At 38.9% G+C, this 25,755-nt stretch overlaps 1 long non-coding RNA gene across 2 annotated transcripts in view; it reads left to right on the forward strand.

Moving 5' to 3' along the window:
* LOC128315931 (uncharacterized) overlaps positions 1–2,263 on the forward strand; it is a 122,814-nt gene extending 120,551 nt beyond the window's left edge. The window contains exon 4 of one of the 2 annotated variants that reach the window (XR_008299143.1): positions 850–2,262. This is a non-coding gene — a long non-coding RNA (uncharacterized LOC128315931). Of the gene's footprint in view, positions 1–849 lie in introns of both variants that reach the window. The other variant, XR_008299144.1, reaches the window with a different exon arrangement.
* Positions 2,264–25,755: the final 23,492 nt, after the last annotated feature.

The following is a 25,755-nucleotide window of genomic DNA, read 5'->3' on the forward strand; positions in this document are numbered from 1 at the left end:
GCTGCTATAAACATGGGGGTGCATGTGTCCCTTTGAAACATGCTCTCTTTTTTTAAACGGATAAAGAGCAGAAGTCTTTTTTGCTCTCTAGGAAGAGGACTTCTGATGGACAAAAAGAAAATGTTGCATCGCCTGAAACTTCAGGGGAGGCATGGCAGTGGGGTTACACTTTTGGCACTTGAAATGTTAGAAGAGGACTGTGATCGTCTGGAAAAACGGAATCTCCCATTTGAGAGTGATAAAATGGGGCAGTAGTGGAAGGACTTAGCATCTTGCTGCTATCAGTTTTTGTCAGTTGGTACAATGTATGGTGTACCCAGGGAGGGCATCGTTTAGGAGCTGTTTGCTAGATCCCAGCAAATTTGTCTTCTTGTTCTCTCCAATTCTACTTTTTAAAAATGTTTTATTTTTATTTTTGAGAGAAAGAGAAATAGGGTATGAGCGGGGGAGGGTCAGAGAACGGGAGACACACTCTGAAGCAGGCTCCAGCCTCTGACCTCTCAGCACAGAACCTGACATAGGGCCTGAACTCACAGACTGGGAGATCATGACCTGAGCCAAAATCGTACGCTTAACCAACTGAGCCACCCAGGCACCCATCTCCAATTCTAATGAGTCTCCATAGTCTGATGCAGGGCTGGCCAACATCTGACATACTGCCACTCTCCTTTCCTGATGTCATGGCAGACATGGACAATTTGTTAGAGTATCTAGATTTCCAAGGCCGTAACTCATTATCAGAATCTCAACACAGTGCTTCAAGTAGTTATTACCAGTTGGCACACAACTTGAGACTTACTTGTCAACCCTGGGTTAATGGGGCTAACTCCTAACTCTTCTCTCTTCTAGCTGTTGGCAGGAACTGAGGCAAGCATTCGTCTCTCTGAGCCTCAACTACCATCCATAAAGAAGAGGTACTACCTAACCCATGAACTCCAAATTCACAGGAGTATCAAATGGGTTTTATGGTAAATCAGAAATCTCATCTTCAATGTAAGGAGATCTTATTTTTACCGAAATTGACTATTTTGACAAAACCACAGTCTTATTAGTCCAGTTACTCAAAGTAGTATTCATGTTGATTTCTCTGTTTGCTTCACTTTCCTACATCCAACTATTCTCCAAATTCTGTTGATTTTTCTTTTTAAATAGTTTTTGAGTCCTCCCCCTTTCTTCCCAGGCACACTGGGATGGAGTCTGTGCCCTCATTATGGGCCTTTTAGGTAACTGGCCTTTCTACTGCTAGTCCCCTCAGCTTCTAGTCTATTCACTGCTACTCTGTGGCCAGAGTGAGTGACCTCTTCAGACAAGTCACGTTTCTCTCTTTATGTTCCCCGTGGGTCTTCCACACTCACCATAACAAAGCCTAAACTCCCTAATCTGGCACACGTGGCCCTTTATTTCCCTACTCCTTCCATGTCCTTGGTACACCTTGCTCTGCTCATCATTCTCTCAATCTCCAGACTCTTTTATGACATGGTGTCTTTCCTTAGGTTATGCCATTCACTGTCCTTGTTCACTTGCCAAACTCAGACTGCACCTCTTGGGGCCCAATTAAGTGTTTCATGGTAGGGCCTCTGGAGACACTGTGGAAAGAGAAACTTTTCTGCAGATGGCACGTGTGTCTCCAGGTCTGGTGGTGGCATTCTCTGAAACTAAGGAGTGAGCCACAGGGGACAAAAGGGCTCCCAAGATGGAGGCAGGTGGCAGCCTTTAGTTATAAATACTCACAGGCCAATACTGTGGTTTCTTCAGGTAAAGATGCTCAGATCTCAGAAGGACCTGAAAGAAGGAAGGGAGGGAACTGATTGTGTAGATTTAAAATTTTTGCAAAATCCTTGCCTGCCCTATTCAACTAGAAACATCATCCTTTATGCACACCTGAGACTCTGGGAGCATGACAGGACTTCTGCTGTCTCTGTCTGCCCAGGCCCCCCAGCAGGTGCTTGAGTGTTACTCCCTCCCTTTCTTCCTCCTTTTCCTCCACTTCTGTATCCGCCTCATCCCCTGTAATCAATAATTCTTATGACATTTTTAAATTTACAAAACACTTGCAGGTACATCATTTCATCTGCGTAACAACCTCGTGAAGTACATTGATCTTATATTATATCTCAGTTTTAGAGATGAGTAAATTGAGGCCCAGAGAAGTTCAATTACTTGTTTAAAGTCAACATAGTTAATAGATTATAGAACTGGGATTTAAACTAAGGCTTCAACTCTAAATCTCAGAGTTGTGTTGTTTGTTTTTATAAAGTGTTGTAACATTGATATTTAATTTGGAACTATGTTTCCATTTGTAGCATCTTTCTTGGTATTAAAATATGCTGTTTTACAAACCCTCTTCAAGCATCTTGCTTTGATTGCTCTAGATAAAAGTCATTTTGGGTGCCTGCATGATATCCTGTATCATAAATTGCCAGTATCATTGTACTTCTTCCATGTGTTATAAGTCTGTCTTTGTGTTGATCTCCCAAGGACTGTGAACAACAATGAGGCAGGGCTAATCACATATCAGGTCCAAGCATACAGGCTTGGTGCAGAATAACCATGTGATCAAAGTTTGTTAAATGAGTGAATGATTGATGATAAAAACTAACTTTTATTGAATCCTTAGTATCACTAGCCACTTTACTTTCTCTTTCTATACATTAACTCCTTTAATTTAAGTTAATTACTACAAAAACTCTACTGGGCCTGTACTATTATGATTCCCATTTTACAGCTTGGTAAACAGAGGTTTGAGAGGTATGATTCCCATGTTACAGCTTGGTGTGAGAGAGGTTAAGTAACTTGCTAATGGTCATCCAGCAACTAGTAAGTGGTAGAGCCAAGATGTGAGTCCAGGACATATCCTGCATATTTAACCTGAGGCTCTTACTGCCCCATCTAGTGAATGAGTAACATCCACACCAAGGGGTGTGATGAAAGGGAAGTGCTTTGACATCGAATCTGAGTCCCAACTCCGCCCTTAACCAGCCGAGAAGCTTCGAGTAAGGCACTTAATAAATTCTATGTGTCTCAGTTTCTTCCTGTAAACCAGGTGATAATGTATGCTTCATAGGTTAGTTGTGAGGATCAAACTCTGTGATGGCTAGGACGTTTTGTAGTTCTAAACAACTCTCTAGAATTTTGCCAGTGACATTATTGCTCTGGTTGTCACGAGGCTGACAACAGTCCCTGCTGGTGAGCTACAGGTCTCCTGTGTGTTTTGCTTAAGGCTGGCCCTCCAGAAGTTTCCCCAGCACTGCGTTGAGTCCAGCAGGGAGCCAGTGCCCCCCTGGACTTATCAATTAGCTGTGGAGGGGGTGTTGCTAATTATTCTTTAGCTCCAGGGTGAGCCAACACATTTCATCTTTATCTTCTCAAAAGAAAAAAAAAAATCTCTTTTGACCTTTGGTGAAATAATCAGAATTCTTGACATTTTTTGCCTTTTGCAAGAAAAGTAGCTTAGCCATACCCCTTCTTCCAATTCCTCAACTACATTCTTTATTTATGTCTTTTTCTTTTCTTTGGTTGCTTACGGACAACATAGAGCAGAGATGATATAACAATGTGAAAATCAGTTGTTCTGTAAACTTCCTTTTCAGTTTCCTCTGGACAGCAAGATTTTTCTGGCTTCTTGCCTAGTGTAAAAAGGTTAAACTTGTGAGCTGTGTGGTCAGATTTGCCTGGGTTCAAGTCCCAGCTCTACACCTTCACCATTGTATAGAGCTTGATGAGCCACCTAGCTCCTCCAAGCCTCAGTTTCCACATCTGTGTAAAGGGGGTAGCAACCATAGCCATATCATGGGTTTCTTACAGAACCTAAATGAGCTCTTGCATGTAACACATTCAGAACCATGCCTGGTGAATCATAAATATCCAAAAAAGTTATTTAAAAGATACCTCATTGTTTCAGATTCTACCACATAGGTAAATCTAAGCTGCTGATCATGGTATTGAATACTTTGAAAGAATTTCAAAGGAGCAGGGACAGTAAAATTTCATTAGGCTACTTTTTCTTTTTTTTTAATGTTTCTTTTTTTTTTTTAAGAGAGAGAAGGTGGGAGGGGCAGAGAGAGAGGGAGAGAGAGGATCTGAAGCAGGCTCTGTGCTGACAGCAGTGAGCCGGACGCAGGGCTCATACTCACCAACCATGAGATCGTGACCTGAGCCGAAATTGGACGCTCATTGACTGAACCACCCAGGCACCACTAGGGTACTTTTTCGATAATGCCTCACCCTCTGGCTGAACAGAGAGAAGTTGACAGCTGTTTGCTTTTATACCTAAAATCGTAAGTCTGTGGGTATTTCAAAACAGTTGTGTAATTTCGTAAAAATGTTCACTTTATTTCAGGGTTATCTAGCGTGTACAGTCAGCTCTGGTGCTTTGGTGTGGGTGCCGCCTCAGTCACCCAGGTTCTTAAGCCTAGGGTTACACCGCCCTGATGTGTTGTGGTCAGTTGTGAGGTAGGACCCAAAGAATTGATCATTATTGATATGGTACTTAAAGTTGTGAATATCTTTAAAAAATTATTAGCTTTACAAACTAGAGTAGATTCAAGGCTATGTCAGCAATAATACTACATTTCGAACTCTCTTGTATGCTAAGACGTGTCTTGAGTGGGTGAGGCAGGCCAGGTTATGGCTAGTTCCTTGAGACCTGTAGGTACTGTTAGCACATGTAGAGCCTGGGAATTTTTGTGGTTTTACTGCCCCATGAAGTTTTTTGGGATATTTGAATCTACATATAGGTATAGGTTCAAGTTCTGTATGTTAATTATCACTTGCCCTGTGTTTCCCAGTGGAGAAAACTTGAGAATTGCTGGGTCAGTATGTAGTTTTTAGACTATTTTTACAGCAGTAGTTTTGAAATTGCATTCCTTGGAGCCCTGTGGTGTTGCCTGAGGATCCTTGGGGGTTAAAACAAGGTGAGTAAATGGAGGTCTAGGTTCTCCAGTTTTTACTTCAATCAGAGCAGTGCTGTTTTCATTTGTGTTATATTTTGGGATATCACATGAGGTTTTGAGAAAAACACACTATATTTTTTCTTGAAAACTCTGTTAATAGCATCCATGAAAGTCTTGCAGCCTCTGTTTGAGTTCCTCTACCTTCTAAGTTGCCCTGTTCATTTCATTACATACACCTCTGCTGGGAAGTTCTCATGAGGGCCCTGAATCTGCTTCATTGTATTATTTAACCCCTGGTCCTAGTTTTGTCTCCTAGTTTGCTCCTTTTACTGTTGAGCAGTACATGACTGTAAACACTTTTAGAATTAATGCTTCCAGGAAGTGGCCCAACGGGCCACGAAGTTGTCATTTTTAGTTTTTGTGGGGCACAGATTAGGGTCACTGTTGAAGGATGATGATGAGAGCCAATTGTCTGCTAGAAAGCCACCTGTCATTCCATATCTTTATAATCCACATCTTGATCATTTCCCGCTCATTATTATGCATTCAACAGTTCTCCCAAAACGATGAAGAAAAATATTACCATTTCCTCATGGAAAGTGGTCCTGAAAAACAAAATAATTATTATCACTGTTGATGGAGGAGAAATTGCAATCATGTCTTATGAAGTGATGGTGAAGAGCTATGGTTGGCCTGCTCCAGAGTTTTAAAACTCTATATGCTTAATGTGATTGTGGGAATATTTGAGTTAACCTGGAATTATAGTTACAGCCAAACATCTTCTTTTAATGGTCAATAAGAGAGCAAGGAGAACTCATTATATTAGCTTTTCTGTTATTCAGAAAATGATCTAATTGTATTAATGATTTTCTGAATTTCCCTATAATCATATTAACGTTAGTTTTACTCCTTGAATTAAAAAAAAGAGCCACTTCTAAAATGTTTAAACATTACTGTTCTAAATTAATGGCTTCTTGGTCTAATTAGTGAACATTATTGTTGTAATATATTTATACTCACACAGCACACCAGAGGCAGCACAGACCACTCCTGTGTACAAGCAAGCATGAAGAGAACGAAAAGCACAGTTCCAGAACAGTTCGAGTCTTTCACATTAAAAAAAATCTCATGGCTAATTTCCTAATTTCCACTTGCTCGGCAGCTCTTGGTACTAAAACACCGCAAGGAGAAGAGCTCTTGATGGGCTCCCCCCTCCCTCCTCCTTTAAAAGCCCTGTCACAAAACAGGATTGTGTTGTAGCCCATGTTTGAATATTGAGCAGGCTAACTTTGCTTTTGCTCCTGCCAGATCTCTTCAGGCGGGAGGACAGGCCACCTCCCGGCAGAAGACGGCACTCACTGCACACTGCAGGTGTTATAACCTATTTGTGAAGCACATTTTAAAGAGAGATTCTGTATTTTAATGGTCAGTTAGTAGTTGGCTACCAACCGTCTGTGCTCTCTGCCTGGGGACAGGAATGCCAGGCTTATTAAATATTGAGAAGTTGTTCATTACTATGGGGATCTGTGACAACAGCCTATCTGCATATTGAGAAAACAGCAAATTTACGTTCTTCAGAATAGCTGCTCCAGTTCTGGGGAAGGACTAATGTTTGTCTGGCTAAAGATGCATAAAAATGCAAACTCTATCTTGGAGATCTGCTTTGTTGCCCTTTTTTTTTTCCTTGAAAGTGAAAATTTCAAAAACCAAACTTGCTTATGGAGAGAGAATTAAAAACAAACAAACAAACAAACCTTTTGAAAAATCTAGTTATCTCATACTGACTTTTTGGGGGAGAAAATGCCAGGTGTTTGAAATTCTAACTTTCATGTTGGAACATTATAAGAAAATGCATTTAATTAAATTTGGATTCTAAGCAACTGAGAAATTTGGTAGCATGTAGGTAAGTTGTAGGGGATAAAGTAATGAGATACTAGCTCTTTCCCTGAAGTCTTAATAATTGGAAAACTGTAATCACCAAGGGTTTCAGTCAATGCCAGCTGCAAATTAGCAACCCAGGAACATGCAACCCATTTTGTCCTCAAACAGAGACTGTATATATGAATGTGGTTGCTAATTACCAGTTAAATACCAAGATCTCATGAAGACTATTACACAGAGTTAGACCAGTGGTAAAACTTGCCCATTATTCAGTTTCTGACCATAATATGAATCATGATTGCCCAAAAAGAAATCTCTGAAAATGTCTGAGGTGTTACCCATGTGTGCACAACTTTCCTTCATGATGAAGTATGGCTGTATCACTAATGCGTTTCTATAAACCTTTGCCAATTCTGTTTACAGTTTAAAACAGTGATTCAGTGGTTCAGTATGAGAGAGAGGACCAATGCTGTCTTCTGTTGACTCTCTTCAGTCTGCATTGTGACCAGACACACCTACTTCACTGTTTACCATGGATTTTTGTGTATGTGTGGTAAATATAATAAATAAATATATATGAGAACAGTGACATTATTGATGGCAGGGATAATCCCTGGTACATTGTGAACCATGTCCTTTGGTTTACTCCTTCATGCCCAATCCTCTGATTCTTTTCTTTTGGCTATTGCATGTTTGAGAGTCTTTGTCTTTTGGGCACCCTGAATCAGAAACCTGGCCTCCATAACATCATTCTTAGATATTAGTGGTGTCCTCTAATCTTCCCTAACCTTTGCTTGTTACAGCAGTCATTGAGAACAAAACTCTTTTTTTCCTGGAATTTGCATTTCATCTTTTTCAGTGGATGCATGGTATGTTCCCTATGCTTTTCCATCTATGACATTTGTCTAATTCCCTAGCTAATAACTCTCAGTTTGTTACCCCATTGTGCTGCTTTTGAAGAATGTAGTGCTTCAGAGCTTGGTTTGACCATCTCAATGTGGATCTTTTCTCCATAATTTATTATTTATGGATACCTAGGCAAGTAAATCAATTTTCTGTGTCTCAGTTTTTCAGTTGTGTGTTGAAGACAATAATGATAGCAGTCTTCTGGGCTTGTTATGAGGATTAAATAAATGACATCAAGTGGTTGGTATCAATGCTTAGCACATTGTAAATACTTCATGTATGTTAGCCATTATTACTATCAGTAAGAATTCAACAACATCATCCAATGTTAATTGAACATCTTTTCTGGATAGGCAGTGAGGGAAAGAGATAGTAAAACATAGGCATTATCTTAGAATAAGCACAGACTCTAATGGCAGAAATAGACAAGGAAGCAAATGCAATGCAGTGTGATAAAGTACTTTTGTGATGGCATGTTTGTTGATTCTTACTTGGCTCTTAAAACAATTCTCTGAGATATTAACCCCATTCTCAGATGAGGAATCTGGAGCCCAGGGAGGTAAAATGAAGACTGTAGTCATGGGGCAGAGACAAATTTCTCTCCTAAGCCTCTCGCTTCCGATCTCATCTCTTGCTTTGTACACCAGACCAGCCCACCTCATGGCCCTACATTCCTATATTGTTGCTGATAATTGTGCATGAATACTCCTGTCTCCATTTGACTGTAACTTTCCATGCTTTGTAGTGTCCGTTGATTCCATTTGGGACTGTGGTACAGTAGAAAGAGCACTGGGCAAAGGGTCAAGGCTACTGTAGGCATATTCCAGGTCTTTTATATTGTGTAAGTACTTACCTGGTGTCCTCACCTCTCTGGACCCCAGTTCCCCCAGCTGTTTAATGACAGTTTTGATGGGCACAGTGGTTTTCAGAGGGCGTGTTCTGGCATGGTGCCTCATTGGCCATCTTGGGGGGTGAGATCCACCCCTTTGTTAAAAGGTTATGTCTTAACCTATGCAGTACATTGGTGTTTCATGAAAAACTATGTTTGAGAAAAAGATTCTGTTGCTAAAAACCGTTTGAAACCCTGTGGACAAAAAAATTACTTTTAAGATCTTAGTCTGAAATTTATGGGTTTTAGTTGTTGAAATGTGGTGAGAAACGCTAGGAGGAGAAAAAGTTTTTGACTACATCGTCACCCTCTCAGTTGCTTCCAAGAAAAGCAGACTACAAGTGATTTTTAATAGGTAAGTGGGTAATAATTAAGTTTCTTAAGATTTTATCTCTCAAGTAAACAGAAAACTAATAACTGTTCAGATCAATGTGGTATGGAGTAGAATGGTTTTGGGGTTGCAGGACGTGGGTTTAAGTTCTGGCTCCAGCATGTGCTCTGCATGACCTTACCCAAGTCACTTTACTGATCTCAGCTTTGGTTTCTCTTGCTGAGCCTTGCTCCTCCAGCAACACAGGATTGTTAAGAGAGACAAGTGGAATAAATGTGGTTATAAGCCAGAGCAGCTATGAAAATGTAAATTCTCCTTTTATGGTTGTTTTTAACATACTGATAAAGTCCTTAATATTTGTGAGGTTTTCAAATCTTCATTTTCTCAGAGTTTCAGACATTTTTCTCCAGCACGCTCCCATGGCCGGGATGTCTCTAGAATTTGTTCTGACAGACAGGTCTTTAGTTAACAAAGGGAAGAGGGTGTGTGTGTGTGTGTGTGTGTGTGTGTGTGTGTGCGCGCGCGCGCGCGTGTGTGTGTGTTTTGTTATTGTCATTGTTGTCCAGGCTGACAAATGGGTTTAGGTCTAGACTCCCCCCTGCATTATTAATGAAAAATTGCATATCACCTGAGGCTAACCTAGCTCCTTTCACAAGTCTTTGGCGACTAACAATCTTGCTGCCATCTGAAGAGAAGTCTGCCAAGCAAAGAATCTCCTTCCTCCTCTTTCCCTTAAGAAACACTTTAGCATGCCTAGCACAGGACTGTTTCAAATTAGGTTTGAATAAAATACTGTGATAAATAAGTAAGTGCCTCCCCACACAGATTGCCACTTGTTTAGGAATAAAGTATCGATTTTTGAATGTTGCTGAGATTTAGACATGGGTTAATTAAACATTTACATATATGTGCTGAACAATATATTGCATGGTACAATAATGTGCACTTTAATCAGAAACCGTGGGTGTTTGTGTTTGCTTTTTCCATGTTAATTGGCACCATGCTGGCTCAAGCTTAGGTATTTGGCTAGATGGAAGAAAATAGACATGGTGTTTTAAATATTTTAATTAGGACCAGCAGTTCTCAGCTCCCTCATTTCTCATTGGATTGTTTTTCATGCATGAATAAATTAGCTAGCATGGAAGTACTCTGTAGAAAGTGGTTGCCCTCTGGCCATAAAAAGAGTCCTGTTCATTAATACTTTAATGAAATTAGCTGTGAGCAAAATATTATTCCTTTTAACTGTGTTCTAATTTCTTAATTTTAATTAGGCACATAATTGTAGGGTGCTGAAATTATCTTCATGTTCAGCAACTAAAGTTCCATCATCAGGAGCCTGTGGCTGAAACACCACACACTCCCAACACGTTCCAGCAGGAAATTTTCCATCCAACTTTTTCCCCATTTGCTTCACCAAAGATCCCCCTCACCCCTCCATTTGTGGCCATGGTGTGATATTTCAGAGCTCCTTTTCCTTACTTAAGGAACCATTGGTAATGAAGCCATTGGTAATGAAGCTACTGACTGGCCTGTGGATCATTTTAGAAGTGAGGCAGTGTGGAGGTCTACAAAGAATCTGGTCTGGTGGGGATTTTTTTCTTCCAGTTTTTGTCTTTTCAGGCCCCCACCTAAATACCTGTCCCCCTGGTTTTATATTAGAGTTCTCTTTGTCTCTCTTTATTACTTATTACTTTATTGGCTTGTTCATTTGGATCTATAAACTCTGTGAGGGCGGGGATTTTTCTTCTTTCAAACACCAAGTTGTGGCATATAATTCCTACATTATACCAGTATAGTTGTTGAATATTTAGTGGAACTGGGGATTCCATAATACTGAAATTTTCTGATACAAGTTGTGGTATTTTACAATGCTTCAGGTAAATAAGATAGTCCACACATAAATACCGAAATGAAACTTCTGAATATGATATAGTGATACTCTAACTTTGCTGAGTTTTTACTTTAGAGGGAATAATATGAAATCTGGGTTGAAATGTAAGGGAGAGGGGCGCCTGGGTGGCTCAGTCGGTTAAGCGTCCGACTTCAGCTCAGGTCACGATCTCACGGTCTGTGAGTTCGAGCCCCACGTCGGGCTCTGGGCTGAGGGCTCAGAGCCTGGAGCCTGCTTCCGATTCTGTGTCTCCCTCTCTCTCTGCCCCTCCCCTGTTCATGCTCTGTCTCTCTCTGTCTCAAAAGTAAATACATGTTTAAAAAAAAAAAAAGAAATGTAAGGGAGAAACTAAAAGCCTATACACATTACTTTGTATTATTCCCCACAATTCAAACTGAGATTTATCATGGCATGAATCGAGTGTATATGATACAGTAACTACTGAAAAAAATGAAAAATCAGCCAATAAATGTTTGTATCATTCTTGCCTACCACCCTTACTAAACATAGTCTCCTACACCTGTACTGATGGTTTTTGAGTGAGACAACTGCCTCACTTATTTAAATATTTCATAGGTATTAAATACAAGTAAATATTTTTATAGGTTCATCAAGAAGTTACATATTTGATCTGATATGTAAAATAGGAATAATAATAATACCTCCCTTAAAGGCTTATTTGGATTATTAAGAGAATAATACATATCAGACACAAAGAAGAGTACCTGATATATAGTAAGCACTCAATAAATGTCAGATAATATTGTTGACATTATTAATACTTGCATATAGATTGTCATTTTGCAAACTAACATTTGATAGTATTTTATAGTGTGCAAGCCTGTCTTATCTATTTTCTAATTTAACTGTATTTAATAAAAAGAGATAAAATATCCAGTTGTACAGAATGAGGCAAATTTTATCCCACCGAAACATTTTTTTAAATGTTCATTTATTTTGGAGGGAGAGGGAGGATGTGAGTGAGGGAGGGGCAGAGATGGGGTGGAGTGGGGGTGTTGGAGAGCAGGAGATAGGATCCTAGGTGGGCTCTACACTGACAGCAGCAAGCCTGATGTAGGATTCGAACCTACAAACCTGGGCTGAAGTGGGACACTCAACCATTTGAGCCACTCTGGTGCCCCACCACCTATTCTCTTAAAAGATAATACATTAATGAGACCATGTTTCAGATTTAGCTTAATGCTTACTCACACCACAGTTCAAGGACTCCAGTTACTCAGTTTGTAAATGCTATGAACACAGAGGAAGCACTGTGCCCATCACCCAAATTACTCTTCTCATTCCTAAAGTAAACAAGATCCCAGAGTTTCTTTGTATTCTTCCCATGTGTGTTTTCAGTTTTTACTATACATAAATCATAAATAAATAATATGTAGGGATCAGGAGCAGATCCTATTTTTGCACACCAGAAACTTATAAAAATTTGATAGCCTTTGAAGTGATCATTTATTTATAATGAAAAAAATTACAATTTACAAATTGAAAAAAAACCTCAGGAATATCACAAAAATCTAGAAAAATAATATTTTTGTTAATTAACTATTTGACACATTTCTCTTATACTTTTTGTGTAATTTTTTGGTTACATTTTATTTCATATGAAAGATTTAATAACATTGTCTATATAGTTTTCTAAAGTAGCTTTTTCTAAACAGATTTCATCCCTAAACTTTTAGAGAAATATCATTTCCTAAATAATCTGAATACAAAGATAATTTTTTTTCCTTTAGCATGGTTGATCAAAAAATTTTTTGTTCTTACTAGTTGAAATTCATAAAGCATGAAACTTTGTAGACGGAAATACTCATTTTTCATACTACTGATAGGGAGTTTTGCCTTATAAACATAGGAATTATGATAAATTCTCTTTTCTAAGATTTCTCCCCAAAGCAAAACAGTGTGTTGGTAATTGCATATGCTCCATTATGAGTCTATTCCCCACAAGAGAGAACTTTGTTTTTACTAAGCGTCAATGAAAACCAAATCTCCCATTTACAGTTTTATGTGTCTGACTAAAGAATTTTCCACTGACCAGCTTCTGCTTACATGTTTCAAACTTTTTTTTAATGTTTATTTGTTTATTTATTTTGAGAAAGAGAGTGTAAGCAGGGGAGGGGCAGAGAATCCCAAGCAGGCTCCTCACTGTCAGCCCAGAGCCTGACATGGGGCTGGATCTTAGCACCACAAGGTCACAACCTGAGCCAATATCAAAAGCGGAATTGAGCCACCCAAGCACTGCTAAACTTCGTTGTTGTTGTTTTTAATCTCGCCATACTCCTAGTCCCTGGTGCTATATGGCACATTTATGTCTTGATCTGATCTTGGACACGGCACCTTTGAGTTATGATGCCACACCTGAGGATCCGTATGGTAAGTTGCAAGAATATTCCTGGGACACCTGAGTGGCTCAGTCGGTTAAGCATCCAACTTTGGCTCAGGTCATGATCTCATGGTTCGTGAGTTTGAGCCCTGCGTCAGGCCCTGGCTCACAGCTCAGAGCCTGGAACCCTGTTCAGATTCTTTGTCTCCCTCTGTCTGCCCCTCTGCTGCTTGCTCTCTGTCTCTCAAATTGTCTCAAAAATAAACATTAAAAATTTTTTTTAAATAAAAAAAAAAGAATATTCCTGAGAGCAGTTACTGCAGTAGATGAGTAGTAAAGTGCATGAACACATCTCACAAACCCTAACTTAAATGTATCCCAAAAACAAGTTCCCCCCTGAATCAGATTCCCAAATGACCATGGTCACTGCAGTGCTACCTGATAGAAAGGGAAGGGAGATGGATGGTGAAGTTGGCATGGAAAACGACAGCTGTCTTAACCAAATGTGGTTAAAATATTATACAAATTTAATAAAATATATGATCACGTGAGGGCACCTGGGTGGCTCAGTCGGTTAAACACCTGACTCTTGACTTCTGCTCAGGTCATGAGCTTGCGGTTTTGTGGTTTGAGCCCTATGTCAGGCTCTGTGCTACAGTACAGAGCCTGCTTGAGATTCTTTGTCTCCCTGTCTCTGCCCCTTCCCTGCTCACTATCTCTCTCAAAATAAATAAATAAGCATTTAAAAAATGTATACATGAGATCATGTGAACACATTGCCAGAGCCTCTTTCAGGGCTTTGAAAGGGTCCCAGAAAAGTAAGGGGCCCTGAAGCTTAAGTTTCATTAGCATTGGAGTAATTCTGCCTCTGATAGGGTAATTACATACGATGACAAATTCTAGGTCAATGTTATGATGCTGTGTTTATCTTTCAGTAACTTATATCATCACTCAACATTACAGTTTTCAGATTTATCCTTGTACATATAAGTCTAGTTTGTTCATTTTAACTTCTCTGTAACACTCCATTATCACATTTTATTTTTATTTTCCTCCTGGTGGCATTCAGGTTGTTTTCAACCTAAATGTGTTCATAAGATCTTCTGTTTTATAAGTTTTTTTCTTTTCTGGTCTTTTAAGTTTTATCATTTTACCCATAAAATTCTTGTACATAGCATTTTTTTTTTTGTATTTTCCATCTTTGTGTGTGTGTGTGTGTGTGTGCGCGCGCGCATGAATGTGGAGTTTTCCAGTTCCCAGTTCTCCCCTTTAGCTATGTCCATTCTGCCATTAAACTAATTCATTGTTTTATAAATTTCATTTATTATGTTTTTGGTTCTGTAATTTCTATGTGAGTATTTTAAAACAATTCTTTGCAGTTCTCTGCTGAAATTCTGTCATACCATCTACTTCCTTAAACATGTTAGTCTTTTTAAAGTTTTTCTCTGATAAACCAATGCCTGAATGTCTAGTGAGTCTGAAGCTAATGTTGTTTTCCTCCTAGTTGTCAGGGTGTGTTTGTTATGTTTTTATTAAATATCAGATACTATGTATAAACATTTTAGAACTAATTTGAAACTCTGCATAATTTTATAGCCCTTGAGAGATGATTTATTTTTATTCTAGAAGGCATTAAGATAGAGGCTATATTATAGTCTATTGGTGAGTAACAAATTATCCCAGAACTCAGAGGCTTCATATATCAAACATTTATTGTCTTAGTATTTCTGTGTATCCAGAACCCAGTTGTGACTTTGTTGGGTACCTCTGTCTCTAAGTGTCTCACGAGTTTGAAATTCAGGTGTTGACAGAATCTGTGGTTCCATCTGAAGGCTCCCCTAGGGTTTGACATGTTTCCAAGCTCACACACATGGCTTTTGGCAGGCCTCCGGTCTTCACTAGTGATTTGCTGGAGTTATTGATTCCTTGCAATATAGACCTCCTTTATTGGTCAGTTCACAACATGGTGTCTGGCTCTTCTCAGAGCAAGTGAGAAAAGCAGAGAGAAGGGGTAACAGAAGGACAGTCTCTTTCTAAACTAAACTTGGAAGGGGTAACCCAACACATTTGCCGGTTCTGTTTGTTAGAATGCGCTAGGTCAAGCCCACACGTAAGGGATTACCGAAGGGCATGAGTACTAGGAGGTGGGTATCTTTGGGGGCCTTCTTAGAAGCTGCCTGCTCTAGGGACAGATCGCTTTGATCTAGTATGGGATTATGTCAATTAAAAACTCAACTTCAGTCCTTGTGAAGGCTGATCTATTTCTATTTCCAGTTCACCCTTATAACTAGGATGTATACTCTTTAGGAATCCCAGTTGAAAGCCTGGGGTATATGGCATGTTCACTCTTCTCAATGGACTCTAAATTCCACTTCTTCTCCCTACAGTTCTATGAGGCTACTAAAGGTTCTGCTCATTTTCTAAGCTCCTTAGCCATCACTTTAGAATTCGTATATGCCTATAGGGCAAAAGTGTAGGATTCAGCTTTCTTTTTTGTCTCTGAGCTCTTATTTCCCCAAGTCTTTATGCATTTTAGTGTTCTGCCTTCAAACAGATTTTTTTTCCTTATTATCGATCTTTTCTAGGTGTTTTCAGTGAAAGGTTTCTTCTGACCTGAACTTGTCCATTATAGCCAGAAGAGGAAGAACTAAATGTGTTTGGAAGCAGCTTGAATCCAGTGTTTACTCCTGGCTCATTTAGTTGTGATCAAGAGTCTCAGGTTTCAAAGCCTAACCTTAACTTTGGGGCTGTGTTCTCTATCTCTCTTTATAGATAAGGACAATGTGAGCTAAAAGCTAAGCAGACACTCCTGAGAGTATCCATTACACAGATACAATTGACTTTTATTTCTAATTATCAGAGAGAACAGATATTAGGCTAATGAGAAAGAACATAACATTAGGGAGAAAAATACCCTGTATTTATACATTAAAATTTGAGGAAACATTCACATTCTAAAGTAAAGCATATATATATATATGCTTTATATATATCTCCTAAACTGGAGGATATGTGAGGATGGGTTATGTTTCCTTATTTTGGAATCCTCAGTGCCTAGAATATAGTCTCTGGAATAAGTTAGATGTTCAATAAAAGTTTTCAAATTGACCTTAATTAATATTACAATAAAGTTACCTTTCCTGAGCACATTCTGAATAATTAGAGGCAGGGAATTAGAAGATGATTTGGTGGTGAGGCTGATATGTAAAAATTTTCCCATGTAACCAATATTCTTTTAAATTATTTAATTTAAAAACTCTAGGGGCACCTGGGGACGCTCAGTTGAGCGTCTGGCTCTTGATTTCAGCTCTGGTCATGATCACAGAGTCATGGGATCAAGCCCCACATAAGGCTCCACTCTGAGGGTGGAGCCTGCTTAAGATTTTCTCTCCCTCGGCTCCTCTCCCCCTCTAGCGTGCTCTCTCTCTCTCTCTCTAAAAATAGAAACCAACAAAACAAATGACTATATCTGTTTCAACTGTAAACCCTCAGTGCAAAATGGCCACCTAGATGTGGCCAAAATAAAACCAGATGGACTAAATATGCTATTAGATATTTGCATTTTTAAACAGTCTCAACTGGTTATCAGAGTAGGAGTTGGGCAAAGAGTGAGTATCTGTTAAAGAGCAATTTGGTCCTGGGTTTTTACCACATGAGTTCCAAGTCACATCTGTTCTAGGTGATAATTCTGCAGCTTCCCTCAGGCAGGTAGTACACATGATTGTAGTTCTTGATTATGCCTTCCCTCTGGGAACTGAATTCAGATTGGTTTGCAATTAAAAGCAAAACAAAACCAACCTTGATATAACCAGGGAGAAATTTTCTGCTTATCCACAGAATGCTACTAGAAACAAGAAAGCTAGAGATTTGTCATTTCCACTGGCAATCTAGTTTACTGTACAAACAATTTAAAATATAATGTGCTATACGGTCTGGTAGCATGTGACATGACCATGGGGAGTGTTTACTTTTTACCTGTGGTCAGTCTTCCATCAGCCTGAATACTCCTAGGACTCAAGATGGAAAGACTGGAATCACATAACCTCTAAGTCATCATTCATCACTTGGCCAAACAATTGCTTCTGATTGAGCAAGCAAGAGTATTATTTATTGATAGAAGCAGTCGTGAAGAAACAATTTTGACATTGTCAAAGAAGCAGCCTAAGATTTAAATCATCCAGTACTCAAAATGCAGGGGGAAATGTCTGTCTGTCTCTGTCTCTATTTGTCATCTATCCATCTCTTTATCCTTCTGCCTATTTCCTTGTTCCAAAATGGATTTCAAAGACTCATACAAATACAACTCAAGCACGTACACAAATTCTGTTCTATGGAAAAGGTTGAAAGATGATAGCTATGTAGATAGGCATAGAAATAAAATCGGAAGACTGTACCCCAAAATGTTACCTCTGCATGGTGGGATTATTACAGATTATTTTTATTCTTCTTGAGCTTTTCCATATTTCAAAATATTTCTTTAATGCCTATGTATCATATTGTAACACTATGATATAATAAGAAATATATATTTGGTTTTCATGCCTGGTTCTTGGCACAGAACTAAAACTCTTATAATTTCCAGAGTGGTAGGGGTAATAGGAGCATGTTCTATTATATTTGTCCTTACTACTTCATTCCTGACATAAGAGCTTTTTCTAACACCTTTGGAATCTCCAGAGTGATAAGACTGTCCTTTTTTATGCTAATGAAATGGCAGATGGCTGGTGACTCCTGGAGAGCTCCAGGATGGAGAGTGGTCACTGGAAAGACCAAGCTTAACTGGAGGCTTGGAACTCTCAGACTCACTCCCAAATCCTCTGGTGAGGAGGGAGGGACTGAAGAGTGAGTCAGTAATTGATCATGCTTACAAGATGTAGCCTCCATTGAAATACCTAAACTATGTAGTTTGGGGAGCTTCTGGGTTGGTGGACACATCCATGTCCTGGGCAGATGGCATACCCCAAACTCTGCTAGGAAAGAACTTCCTGCACTTGGGATACATCTGGACCTCACGCCATGTACCTCGTCATCTGGTTTTTCATTTGTATACTTTATAATATCCTTTTTAATAAACCACTAAATGTTGATGAAGTGTTTGACTGAGTTGTGTGAGCCATTATAGCAAATTATTGAACCAGAGGAGGGGAGAGGGTTTGAGAATTTGATTTGTAGTCAAGTTAGACAGGAATGTGAGTACCCTTGGCACCTAATACTTGTGACTAGAATCTGAAGTGGAGCAGTTTTGTGAGACTGAGTCTTTAACCTGTGAGGTCTGCACCAATTCTGGATAGTTAGTGTCAGAATTCAGCTAAGTTATAGAACACCCATTTGGTGTCCATAGAGAATTGGGGAATTACTTGGTGTGGAAAACTCACATATTTGGTGACAGAAATTGTTGTGAAAAGAGAAAAAAATTTTCCTTTAATATATTTGAAATAAGAAAATAAGTATTAAATAATAACTCGTTTTAAAAAATAATTTCTGACTGAATCTTGCTAAATAATAAACAGCAATGTGTTAAAAATTACATATCCCCACTCAAAGAAAAAAATTTACAGAAGAAAACATGAATAGGAAAAGTAAGTTGGAAGAAAGACTGAGTTTAAGCCACAAAGAGGCAGCTGGAAGTGTGGTATTTTTTTGGTAAAAGGGGGCCTCAAATTTGTGGTTGAGGTTTTCCTCCACCAAGGAAACAAAGGTACCATAATTGGTGGTAGTCTCGTGTGCCTGGGGCGAAAATAAGTTCAGGAGAAGCAAGTGGAGTTTTGGCCCTTGTACTGAAGACTACTGTCTGTTAGAAGTCTACCTAAGGAGGAGCTTTTCCAGTGTCCATGTAGATGTTTTGGAGGGCAGTCCTCTCAGGACCCAGGTAGTGCCCAAGCATGGGGAGAGTAGGAGTTAGCTGGCTCAGACGTCAGCATGGAAGTTCTCTGGGATGCAGCTTCCTTCCTGGTACAGATCATCAGCACCTGTCAATTGGGTGAGCACCTGCCAATGAACTCATATCCCCAGTGCTCTCTGATCTCCTTCCAACTCATTCTGCACATGGTAACCATTGATCTTAAAAATTACACATCAGGGGTGCCTGGGTGGCTCAGTTGGTTAAGCATCCAACTGTATCATAATCTCATGGTTCATGAGTTCGAGCCCCATATTGGGCTCTGTGCTGACAGTTCAGAGCCTGGAGCCTGCTTTGGATTCTGTGTCTCCCTCTCTCTCTCTCTCTGTCCCTCCACCACTCGCTCTCTCTCTGTCTCTCTCAAAAATAAATAAATATTTAAAAAATTACACATCAACTCATATGGTTACTGGTCTTCCTCCTTCTGTTCTTTGACCTGCTTCCATACATTTCAGCGTGATAGAGTGATCTGAGAACTTAATTAGGTAATGAATGTCACTAGTCACAACCTTTCAGTGGCTTCAAATTCCTTTTCAAAGAGCAAAATCTTTACAGTGGTCTCCAAGGCCCTTGGTGATTTGATCCTGGCCTTCTACCTTTCAGCTTCATTTCTGTCTCTCTCCCCTTGACTCCTTCTTGACATAGTAGATGTGCTTTCCTGCACACCTTCCTGCTTGAAGCTCTTTGCACTCACCATTTCCTGTGTCAGGGAGGTGCCCTCCCTCATCTTTTTACACCTATTCATCTTCATTTTATTTATCATTCAGCTCAAAAATCCAGTCTGCCTCCCCTTTAGTAATTTCCTATAGGAGCACATACTTTTCCTTCCAAGCACTCACCAGTTTATAGATTTATGTTCATTTGTGTAATTATTTCATCTGTGTTGATCTTCCATCCCTAAACAGGTTTCATGAAGGTGGGGAATCTTTTGCTCACCATTGTATCCCCCTGTGGCCAGAGTGCTCAAGCTAGTGATAAGAACTCAATAAATGGCTGTTGAATGAATTAATGAATGAATGACTTTTAACTTTTTCACTGGAGGATCCTTCATCCACTCCTCTCATAATCATTATTTTGGAAGAAATACAGTAAGAAGGAAATTGGAAGCCTGCTCATTCCTTGCTCTGGAGTATCTCTCTGAAGAGTGGGGATTCGGGGTTTCTGGACAACTAAAGAAAGGTTCCAGAAGAGTACAGCTAGCAACATCTTCTAGTCAAAATTAGGGATTTGTGATTCAACACTGTGTTTTCTGTTGGTAGCTTTGGCTACTTTGGGGTTAGGAACAGTTTTGAAGGAAAAGAGGCATGAGTTCTTAAATTGTATGGAAGTCATATCCAGAATTCTTGCAGGGATAGGAAACGTGGATTAATTTGGTGGGATTTTGTGAGGGTGAGCAGTGGAGGTTGAAAAATGTATGTAAAAACATTCATCAGTTCTTGAAAAAACTGCTTTCAGAGTACTGACATTTAATTTTAAGCATGGAATTTGGTGATACTCCACCATTTGCTTCTTCTGTTTCTTTTTATTTTAAACTATGACTGGAGAAATTTTTATATCAAGGATCAAAATCCAATTTTAAACCTCCAAATGTATCCCTGAATATTAGATGACAAGATGGTGTATCATATTTGTAAGAACTTCCTGTGGGAACATGACTTTTCAGCTGCAGTTAATGATCCTTGCAATTCTGTTCAAAACCACTTTTTCTTTTCTTTTTTTTTTTTTTTTGTTTTTTTGGACTGGCATTGTTTTTAGGCTTATAGTTGAGAATTCTTGGCTCATCCTATGTTTGCAAAATAGTTGGTATTAGTTTGGCCATTTGGTTTATTAAAGTCATCTTGAAACCATGGAGGTATTCTTAGGGTATCTTTAAAGGAGATCCTTCTAAAATGTGAAACAAATCTTTCACTGCATATATGCCAGGTAACAGGGACAGTTTATTTTGTAATACTTAGAAGAAATAGACTAGAATTAATATCACCACCATAAGACATACTTTGTTGTTACTAACCCTTAGTTTATTTCTCTACATGGAAGAAAAGATGCAGATGTGCTGGAGGGAGAGTGGACAGGAGATACATGTAAGTCAGTAGAGAAAAAGAGGGAAGAATTAGGGCAATTACACAGTTTTGGGAAAGAAGGCCTTAAATACTGAGGTCTGGAACAGGAAATCTCTGCCCATTTATTCAGTAAATAGTTACTGATTATATAATTGATAGGCACCATGCTAATAAATTTAGAAGTAGAGAAAAAAAGATCAAGGTCCTCATCTTCATGAAGTTTGCAGTGTAATAAGAGAAATGAGAGTTAAACAAACACAAATAAGTATGCAATTGCAAATTATGATTTTAAAAACCCAAGAGATTTAATAAGATTGTAAGATGTGAGGAGAGGCAAGGGAAAAATTTTCTATTAAAGAACTTTTAACCTGAGAACTAAAAGATGACTCAGAGATGGCTAAGTACAGAGGAGAAAGCATTTAAGTGTAAGTACACTTAAAAAGCGAAAGAGGGGCGCCTGGGTGGCTCAGTTGGTTAAGTGTCCGACTTCGGCTCAGGTCATGATCTCACGGTTTGTGGGTTCGAGCCCGCGTTGGGCTCTGTGCTGACAGCTCAGAGCCTGGAGCCTGCTTTGGATTCTGTGTCTCCCCCTCCCAGTACCCCTCCCCCCCCACACTGTGTCTTTATGTCTCTCAAAAATAAACAAACATTAAAAAAATAAAAAAAAAAAACCGAGAGAAACAAGCAAAGGGCATGCTGCCTTTAAGAAATTTAAAGAAGTTCACTGTGACTAGTGCAGATGACAAGGGGCAAACTCAGGGATCCTTGTTGGCCAAAGGGTTTGGAGTTTCTCTTTAATGTGATAGGAAGGTACCCAAGAGTTTAAAGTTGGGAGTGGCATTATCAGACTTGGTTTTTAAGATCACTCTGGCTTAATAATGGGGAATGGATTAGGAGGACAAGAGAGGTAATGGGAATATTTTTAAAATAAAAACTATGTGAGAGATACTAAAAGGCCACTTGCCCCAGTCTTCCATATCTGCCTATCACTGATGTCTAAAAACTTCCTTCAGGTTGAAATATAAAGACTCCTTAATGTATTATGGGATGGGGTGACAAACCCCATTATTCATCTTACCATGAAGAAATTGGTCCTCTTACAAGCTGCTAATGGCAAAGCATATGGGTACACCATTTTAAAGCGCATTTTTGTGGCTTTAGCTCTATTGGAGTTAATTATCTTTTTTTTGTTTGTTTTTGAAGGAGGAAAATAAAATAGATTGGAATACTTGAGGGGCCTCAACTATATATCGGTAATGTTTTAATTCCTTAAGAAAAAAAAATCTGAAACAAATATGGCAAAATGTAAGCTTTGACAAAATGAGTGGGAAGTTACATTTGTGATTAAGTGATTCTCTATCCTTGTTTCCATTAAATATTTCATAACCAAAATAACCTTTGAGATTTCTTAGAAGGAAACTCAATAAGGGATGCTTTATATGACTCTAGCTATAGTGGAAGTGCCTACATGAATGTCTGCCAATGCCATGTAAAGCTCCCCAATTTTATAAAATATTGCAATATTTCAATATTGTTTTTTAGTCTGTTTTTATTTCTTATATGTGTTACCGTCAACCTAGATAAAATATATTATTGTTGGTAGACAGTAATATGGACAAGCTAAAAGGTGCACGCTTACCTAGTTCTTTGTAAGAAATCAGCAAGTTACTTCCATGTTTCCCTTTCCCTGGTTTAGAGAAAAGACATCCAAGCCCTTTGTCTTTTGCTGTTAATCCCTTTCAGATGCTTTAAGCTTCAGAAGTTATTCTTATTTCTTGAGCACAAAACAAATGGCAAATATGATTAAAATAAAGTACACTTAAAAAAAAGTATTTTTTTAGGTTAGCATATTTTCATAATCCTATACCAAAGAGACTTTAAATCCTTGATAGGAGAACTTATACATATCCTCCATTTGGTCTTGAAGATTAGCAGATGACATCAAAGGTTTGTTCAGATTGCCCAAACTTGATGTTTATCCTAATATTAGTGGCTCTAGAAATAGAAATGCCAAACATGGAAGCTTCCAGAAGAGTTTCCAAAGAGCTTCTCACTTCTACAGCAGCCAGTCACCTCACTCCTCTTGCTTTTGGTTCTATCTACTCGAAAAGTCCAAGTATTAGCTTTTTAAATAATGATACCAAGCTGCCTGCAGCTAACATCCCTTGTGGTCAGGGGAGATTGTGGCATTAAAGCAAACATCATCAATTTTTTAAGGAATGGAAATGAGTTACAGATGTGGAGAACCGTAAAGGTTCACGTGTGCTAGGCTTCAGTGTATCTGAAACTGGGGACATCTTAAATGAAAAATCAGTTCAAAAATAAAGTTCCTCTGGGGAAAGTAAAGCTTGACTATTTGGAAACATGCTCCCCTTTCCTAACCTTTACTCTGCATATCCTGTGGATATGAAGACAGGATCAACTTCACCAATGACCTGATGAACAGTGACTTGTTAAAAGGAATCCAGAGTTGTCAGGTAAAAATTGCGTTTATCTGTTTAAAACCCACATTTAGTTCTGGTGGGATTCAGGACAAGGTACTCCCAACATATGACACCTTTGCACTTTGGAGGAGTTTGAGAAAACAGCAGAAGCAGGAAGACCACTCTGACCTTCTCCTTGGCCTTCTTACCTGAAATAGGTCATAAACTTTCATGTGAGAGGTGCCCTCCCTATACCTGGAGAAAAGGAGAATAAGGACGCGACTACCCACTCTTCATCAAACCTACCATAAAAATCCTCAGGTCTGTTTCCTTGGGTCTTCATTTCCTTCTGAAGGCTCCAGAGTCACATAGAAACTTATGTTAAATAAACTTGTATGCTTGTCTTCTATTAATCTGTCTTTGTCAGTTTAATTTTCACACCCAGAAAGAAACCTTAAGAAGGTTGAGGAAAATTTGGGGCACCTGGGTGGCTGAGTCGGTTGAGCGTCTGACTTCGGCTCAGCTCATAATCTCATGGTTTGTGAGTTCAAGACCCATGTCGGGCTCTGGGCTGTCAGTTCAGAGCCTGGAGCCTGCTTCAGATTCTTTGTCTCCCTCTCTCTCTGCTCCTCCCCCACTTATGCTCTGTCTCTCAAAAAATGAATAAATGTTACAAAAAAATTAAAAAAAAATAAAAGGTTGAGCAAAACTTTTTCTTTCCCTGTACTCCTCTTTTACTATGAGAAGCTTTAGAAATTTAAAAAAATTGATTCATGGTAAATTGAATACTTACAATAAAGTATCTCCCTCCCCTTTTCCTTTCCTCAGCAATATTTAAATGAGGGTTCTGGAAGAAAAAATAAATAACCATAATTTTTCTTAAATTTTCATGTGACAGTTGACAGAATCCCTGTTTTACAATTTTACTTTTTTTTTTTTTAAAGGAACCATAACCTCCCTGTGCTCTATATAGCTGTGAATAACAAGTTTGGTGTTTCTTTTGTTATTAGAATTATTTATTAGTGGATTAAGAACTTATTGCCAATTGGCATATTGAGTCACTTTCCCAGTGTTATTTTAAACATGTCAGTATATCAAGCTGAATTATTTTCTATCTAAATAGGATTTTGTAGTAGATAATTTTCTAACAGGAATAAAGTACTCATTTAAAGAGAAAGATCTAGATTTGTGTAACAAGTCCTCAGAAGCAGGCAGGACTGTGTTTTGATGCCATTAATTACTTTTGATTATTAAATTGCTGTATTCATGCTAATTGCTGAATCCCAAGGGATCTCACTAAGATGAGATACGGCCCAGAATAGACAATAAAACCCCAAATCAGCAGAGGTGGTGATTTTAACATCTAGAAGGCCATATTTAAAGGTATGTTATAGTCATGATGTTAAGTTAGTAGAGGTAGGAACCAGTCATTAATGAATAACTGATCTGGGGAGCACCCTGCCATGATGAAGGAAGTTAACTTGTTTGTTTCCCCTTGAGGTACCTTCCAACCCCAGAATATCACACACTGCACTTCTAGATATCTCTGGGAAAAATTAAGCTGAAAACTGAGTATTTGCGATTTTAAATTTTACTTTCTTTCAATGTACCTACACAATGGAGACAAAAACCACTTGTCTTCACTTGATCCCCATGCTTCTCAGCCTGCAGTGATGAAGGAAGACATTATGAGAGGAGGAGACTGAGAGAAAGACACAGAGGGAAGGATAGGAGAATAAAGAGAATCAAATGGAAGGCAAAGAGAAAGGGAAGGGGTGAGAAAGAGAAAGAGACAGCTTAAGAGAGAGAGAATGAAGAAGAGGGAGAAATGTGAGAATGGCCATGATCATTTTCCAAGTGGAACACACTATGTTTGAAAACCATCCAGAGCTCAACCTATGCTATTAAGTAGTTACCCAAATAAGCACTGGCCACTTAAGCCCCTGTTTTCTGTGATAGAGAACAGTAGAAAGTGAGTTGGGGATTTGCAAGAACTGGCCAAATCTCCCAGTTGGGCCTCAGAGAAACTTGGCTCGTGGTCAGCAGAAGATCAGAATAAAGTCCTTGAAATCACCTGCAAAGACACCAAACAGAAATCCTGGTGCTGCTTCCTCTAGGACGTAGCCATCATAAGAACCTTTCCAGAGTGGCATAGTTTTAGAAAATGCATTAATGAAATTGGGCATGATTAAATGGAAGCAAGTCTCTTGTTTGGTTTTATTAAAATGAGTTTATCTCTCAA

This window comes from Acinonyx jubatus, chromosome B3, assembly GCF_027475565.1.
Source record: "Acinonyx jubatus isolate Ajub_Pintada_27869175 chromosome B3, VMU_Ajub_asm_v1.0, whole genome shotgun sequence".
NCBI lineage: Eukaryota > Metazoa > Chordata > Mammalia > Carnivora > Felidae > Acinonyx > Acinonyx jubatus.